The sequence below is a fragment of the Pongo abelii genome, chromosome 1 (genome assembly GCF_028885655.2).
Source record: "Pongo abelii isolate AG06213 chromosome 1, NHGRI_mPonAbe1-v2.0_pri, whole genome shotgun sequence".
NCBI classification, from domain to species: domain Eukaryota; kingdom Metazoa; phylum Chordata; class Mammalia; order Primates; family Hominidae; genus Pongo; species Pongo abelii.
The window spans coordinates 473092-480333 of record NC_071985.2 but is presented as its reverse complement, the minus strand read 5'-3'; positions in this window follow the sequence as shown (position 1 = coordinate 480333).

Sequence of the window (7242 nt, the reverse complement as noted above, 5' to 3'; positions counted from 1 at the left end):
GCACTTTTCTATTGGAGGCTCTACTTTAATACAACTTAAAAATTTTTAATCTTATTTTACACATGGTGTGTATCCATTCCCTTCACACACAAAACTAGTCCCACTGTAAAAGGGAGTGACCAAGGACTTTTCCCCAGTCATCTCACCAAATTCTTACATAAGGTAATTTGTGGTCACCAGATTTGCTTCTTTATTAAAATAATGTATAAATTTTAATATTTAGTAATATACATATTACTAAATTATCAGGTGTATACCTGAAACATGGCATGCACTAATCCAGTTAATGAGGAAAAAATAGAAGACTGTCCCTAGTTTTGAAAACATTTAACTACATTACCTGATTTTGATTCTGATCTTCACAAAATCTTATAAAGTATTTAGAGAAAGAATTATCCCCATGGGAGATGAAGAAGCTGATGTTCACAGCAAATTATTGCCCCATTCAAGCAAGAGGCAGATGGGGCTTCGGAACCACATCTTCTAACCTCTGGTCTGGTGTTTTGTGCCAAGCCATGATACTGATAATTTACAAATGAGAGAAGTGGCCGGGCATGGTGGCTCACGCCTGTAATCTTAGCACTTTGGGAGGCCGAGGCAGGTGGATCACTTGAGGCCAGGAGTTAGAGACCAGCCTGGCCAACATGGCAAAACCCTGTCTCTACTAAAAATACAAAAAATTAACTGGGCGTGGTGGCAGATGCCTGTAATCCCAGCTACTTGGTAGGCTGAGACAGGAGAATCGCTTGAACTCAGAGTGGAGGTTACAGTGAGTCAGGATCGTGCCACTGCACTCCAGCCTTAGCAACAGAGCAAGACTGTCTCAAAAAACAAAGGGGGGAAGCACATGGCACAATGTGTAGCTGCCAGCTTGTTAACCCTAATAATGACCTGGGGACAAAGGTCCCTTCAGAGCCACATGCTGATAAAAGCCATGTTCACTTGCTGTTGGATGCCAGTTAGGCTGGTCTAGCAAGGACCTGATGACCCACGTTGAGGGGTAATCAGATTCCCTGTGGGGTCTTTCTGCAGGTAAGGGATGTGGATATAAAATTAACTGAACCTTTGCTTCTACAGACTTGTTTTATACAATAAACATCTATATGCAATATAAAATTGTAATAGAAGAAAGCATAAAGTCTACTTATTAAATACCTTAACTGCTTTACTCAATGCTCAGGAAGATTTCAGGCAAAAAAGGAATGATCAGAGAAACTGAAGATAATTAGATAATTATTTAGCATAAAGAAAAGACTGCAGACCTCTGTATCCACAAAAATTAAAAATCTGAAAAAGTGACAGAACATCCCTGTCAAGTTAGACAAGTGACTTTAAATGAAGTGAAGTTCTGCTAAGAATCCTGACAATTATGTGAAAACAAAATGAAACATCAGGTCCTGACTCTACAAAGAGGTTCCATACATAAAAAAAATTGTATTCATAGATAATTTTATGGCATTGATAGGTTATTTAGTTAAAACAATAGGCTGATTCATACACAAATGATAAAAACCAGATGTATTTTTAAGCTTTTTTTTCAGTTGAGATTGTATTGAGGATAGATTGCTTAAACCTGGGTGACTCCCGTGACCATGTCACACACTTAGCATTTCACTGTGTGCTTCCTTCTAAATCCCAGGTAATAAAGGCCAAGAAAATACTTAGTTTGTTTTGACTACATTCCTTTGGTTTATACAACTAGCTAAGAATATAAAATGGTAAATACCTATAGCTTCAACTCTGGTTGTTTCACATTGTATTTTTTATGAGCACTTTAAGCTTATTTGGTTTTGTTAAATCATCACATACCTAAAAACAAGAATTTTTGTTTTGTGATGCATTGCAAGCACTTAAAATTTTTCCTAATATAGAATTTGCCCTTAATAAATATTAGTATGATAAACAAATGAAAACTTTCATTTTAGAAGGCTTAGTACCCCAAAGTACAAATTCTAATTTTTAAAAATCTTTAAAAGTTTCCTTGGCATCTCAGGTTTGAAGAGACAATGTGGAAACTGAAGATTAACAAAGTTAGACTTTTATAGGCTCACATAGAAGTGCATGTCAAGGGTGATGCTAGAAGCAAAAAACACCAAAAAACTACTTAAATTATTTCCAGCTTCACTGATAAGTGATTTCTATTAACTATTTTAAAATTGCAGCTTATGTAAAAAAGTCATTGGCTTTTGCTAGATTCTTCATATATTCTTTGAAGCAAACAGGAGGCAAGTCCCATTAGGGGCATTTCTCAAGGGTGGAAGCAGAAAACTTTCATGACTAAAAATTTAAATGCGAAGTTTAGGATTATGTATGTCAGTTGATGTTATCAAAGTTATTCTTTCCCTGGATTTCCAAAGTGTTTAGCATCACTGGTCATTTCAATTAATGAAGTATTCTATAAACTTGGAAAAATTAAAATCAGAAAACATGTTTGAACATAGTTAAAACCATATCTTTGGGCCTCAGCTTCTGAATAGCTGAAGGTTTAATGAAGACAACTGCTTTTCTGTCTCCCTGTATAAACTGGGGAAACTACTTCAAAGGGAGAAAGGATCATATAATTTCGGCCCAAGGCAGGGATGCTTGCAAATAATGGCTTTGTGTAGTTTGAAAGACTGTAAAAATCTTTACCTTTTTTGATTATTTCTAAGAACAAGATTATAATACATGCTGAGTATGTATTTAAGGGATTTCATTTCAAAGATACAGAATACAGTTGTAAAGAGATGATTATATAGGTTGAAAATAATATGCCACCTTTTCACTTAAGAATACAATGAACCTGCTATAGGATGAAGATGAATATAGATCACCTCACATTCCAGTGGTCACTTAGAATTCTATTATGTACTAAAACCTAAATCATTTAGTATGTGTCCAGTTAGCAGATGCTTAGGTTGCTTCCACTTTCTTATTGCAAATAACACCAGAATGGATTTTTTTTTAATAAATTGCCCACTCATCTGATTATTTCCATACTACACTTCCCTGGGAGCGGAAGCTCGTACGTGTTTTTTAAACTCCTGGCATTGACTCAGTGCACGCTCTCATACCAGAAAACAAGACAGAAAACCCATTGTAATTCCCACCAGCAGTTTGAGATTCCTACTTTTATCCCCGATGTTGATACAACCCAGCTCTCATGTAGAAGTTCAAGTTGAATAAGATTTCCTGAAACTCTATTTCTGCATTGTGGCCCTTCTACATTGCTATCCTATTGAGGAAGCTTCGTGGGCTGATGCTCTAGGTAAGAAGAAAATTAAATTCAAGCCGTCTGCCTCTGGCAATCCAAGGCACAGGTGAGCAGATCTGCATTTCATTGCATTTCATCGCCTTGCAAGAGTAAGAAGAATGTGACCCTAACTGAGCAGTGATAGACACGTATTAAGAGGGAGTGATGAGTTTTTATGACTCCACCTAAGAGGGGCCTGAAAAGACTACTTGATTGGCAAGAGGCCAAAAACACCTTTAATTTTCCAAAGATGTTTAGTTCAATAACTAAGTCTAGATAGTCTGATCTGGCTCAAGTCAGGAATAATCATATCAAAAATGGTCCCTTGACTGTACTCGATCCGCAGTAGAGAGACTCTCCTGTAACTTAGTTCCCCCACACCCCCACCTTTAGGGAACTTCTAAGAAAGTGATCTAGTGTGTTACAACAAAAGTAAACATCACCATAACAATATAAAGTCTGACTACAGAGTTGGCCCTTTAAATTCTTTTAAAAAAAATCTCTCTCCTGTCCATTAGGGGTCTTCAGTACCTAGGAAAATATAGTATACGAGGACAATTATGTTGAAAAAAATCATAATTTAATCATTGTTTCATAAGTCATTGATCACTCTAGTACCATTTCAATTGATTCCACAAGGATTTAAATTCAGTTCACACTTCTGTAATTTTTTTTGAAATGAATTTGTTCATGTAATTGTAAGATTCTTCAAGGGTCATTCTGTTTTTCTGTTTCTTAGGGTACATGTGATAACTTAATACATTGATTTGTAAAGATCAATGTAATTGAGAGATCCATTACCTTAAATATATATTTGTATTTTCTTTATGCTAGAAACATTGGAATTATTCTCTCCTTAAGTGAACTCTGCCACATTACAGAGATCTTCAAATCTCAAATCCCCAACAGGGAATAGTATGTACAGGGCTGCATGTTAACAGCAGTGATGCTGTGCAGGACTGGAAACATGCCTATTGAATGGGCCATTATGATGTCTGCTGGGAGATGAGTCATTGCCTTCTGCATTCTCACAACCGTGACATGTGTGAGTGGCATTTGTAAGACCTTTCTTGGGGTACATTTGATGAGATTTTTTTTTCATGTAACTTAATATAAAGCCAGATACCTGCAGGCAGGTGTGTAATGACTGAGAATTGCCCAGGAGTTAGGGAGAATTTTGAGTTTCTGGAAAATTATTAACTTCATGTTGTCACTTTATTGCTTTGTTGACAACTTGTGATCAGAAATTCAAATTTTCCTGGAGTGTGTTTATGGCCTTTTATCCTGCATTCATTTAACTTCTCTTTGGCTGGTGGTAAACTGAAGTGATGCTCAAAGGGATATTGTCTTTGGGAAGTAGTTAAGGGTAGTAGCAGAGAGCATGAAAAACAAAAGTTGAGTCCTTGAGCCTGGATCAAGGTGGCACTTGACAGTAGGCACTTCTACCAACCAAATTTGGGTTGTAGGCATTAAGCATCCTGGTGCTTTCCCCAGGCAAATAGGAGGATAATGATATCCAGTGGAAATGTTTATCATCATTCCTTCAGGTTGAGCAGGGCCACGGTCATCTGTGGGACCTGGTACCCATGCACTGTTATTAACATATACTTCAATACAATTATCCATCCAAGTGACTGTCCAAATTAAGGGTGGGAAAGGTACTTAGGCCCAGTAGGTATAACTAGCTGCAGCTGCTCTTGCAGACATAGGGAGACTTACCATCATTGATACAATCATTAAAGCTGTAAGCAGCATATTCTCTGGAGTTTCTGTTACCCTTGTGTTCTTCAGGCTTTTTTCAGCTAACTATGTCAGCTTCTTTAGCTGGGCCCAGGTCAGCGGCTCCGCTTTCTTGGTGGATGGCAACTTCTTCTGTAAGTTGTAAGTACCCAAACTGGAAGCTGATTTTTTTTCCTGGTGAAATAAAACCTCTCCCCCATGTTGTCAACTTCCCTATTTCCCATGTTTTATTTTTGCTGTCTTTCCACCAAATCAGTTTTCCTTCACGTGGGCTGTTCTTTTTACCAGTAAAATGTTCTTCTGCAGAAGTAGTGGTCTGATTTCTATAAATGTTTAAAAAACTTAAAGAATAGAGTGCTAGATTAAGTTGCATCTAGGGAGTGTTATACTCCTTACTCTCTTTTTCCTTTTTTTGTTTAACCAGTTGAGCTTTGAGTGTTCTGTTAGTTCTTTCAATTATGGCCTGTCCTTGGGAATTATAAAGGATTCCTGTTGTATGTGTAATTTTCCACTGATTTAAGAATTTTTGAAATGCTTTACTACAGTATCCTGGCCCATTATCTGTTTTAATTTTTTCCGGAACTCCCATGACAGCAAAACAACATAATAAATGTCTTTTAACATGGGAAGTACTTTCTCCTGTCTGGCAGGTTGCCCATATGAAATGTGAATAAGTATCAACTGTCACATGGACAAATGACAATTTTCCAAATGAAGGTACAAGTGTGACATCCATTTGCCATAATGCATTAGGACATAAACCTCTGGGATTAACTCATACCTCCTGAGTGGGCAGGTGTAGGACTTGACACTGAGTACAATGTTGTACAATATTTTTGCCTGTTTTCATGTGATATCAAATTTATTTTTTAATCCTGTTGCATTTACATGAGTCAGGGCATGAAGTTCTTGTGCTTTTACGAAGGCAGATGATACTAGCAAGTCAGCTTGTTCACTTGGCTTAGTTAAAGGCCCTGGTAAATTAGTATGTGCTTGAATATGAGTAATATAAAATGGGAAATTTCTTTTTCTTACAGTTTGTTGTAACAAATTAAACAGCTGATTTAACTGATCATCCATACTATATGTGATTAGGGCTGTCTCAACATCCTTTGTAGCCTGCACTACATATGGACCATCTGAAACAATGTTAATAGGCTGGTTAAAATCTTGTAACACTGAAATGACAGCAACCAACTCTGCTCTTTGAGCTGAGCGATATTTTCAACGACTCATTCTTTTGGCCCAGTGTAAGCTGCTTTTCCATTGCTGGAACCATCAGGATACACCATCAGAGCATTTTCTAAAGGTTTCTCTCTGGTAATTTTAGGTAAAATTCAAGTAGTCAATTTTAAAAACTGGAAGATTTTTGTTTTTGGGTAATGATTATCTATCAATAATTCCCACAAAATCAGCAAGACCAATCTGCCATGCAGCAGAATTCATAAAGGCTTGTCTAACCTGTTCCTTGATTAAAGGAACAATGATTTTATCTGGGTCACTTCCACATAATTTTACTATTCGTAGTCTTGCCTGACCAATTAATATAGCCATTTGATCTAAATACAATGTAAAAGTCTTAATTGTATGGTGAGGAAGAAATGACCGCTCCACAAGATCTGTATTTTGAACAACAATGCCTGTTGGAGAATGTACAGTAGCAAAAATCAAAAGTTGGAGTGGAGCTAAGTGATCTATTCTATTTACTTGTGCTGACCAAATTTTTTCTTCAACTAATTTAATTTCTTTAGTTGCCTCTGGAGTTAATGTTCTACTATTCAAGTCCAGATCCTCTCTCAAGATAGAGAACAAATTTGACATGGCATAAGTAGGGATGCCTAGAGTTGGCCAAATCCAATTAATATCTCTTAGCAATTTTTGAAAGTCATTTAATGTTCTTAATGTGTCTTTATTTCTATTTTTTGTGGTTTAATTTTTCTTTCCTCTATCTGCATTCCCAAATATTGAAAAGGAGTGGAGGTCTGAATCCTATCAGATGCTATTGTCAGTCCTGCATTTGCAACCTCTGTCTGCAGAAATGTGTGTAATAGTCAACTAATTTGTCTCTCTTTTCTGCAGCACACAAAATATCATCAACATAATGAATGATATAACAGTCTAAAAACTTGTCTCTAACTGGTTGAAGAGCCTGAGCTACAAAAGTCTGACAAATAGTTGGACTATTAAGCATTCCCTGAGGCAACACTTTCCACTGAAATCTGGTGGCTGGTTCTTTATTATTTATGGCTGGTATAGTAAAAGCAAATTTT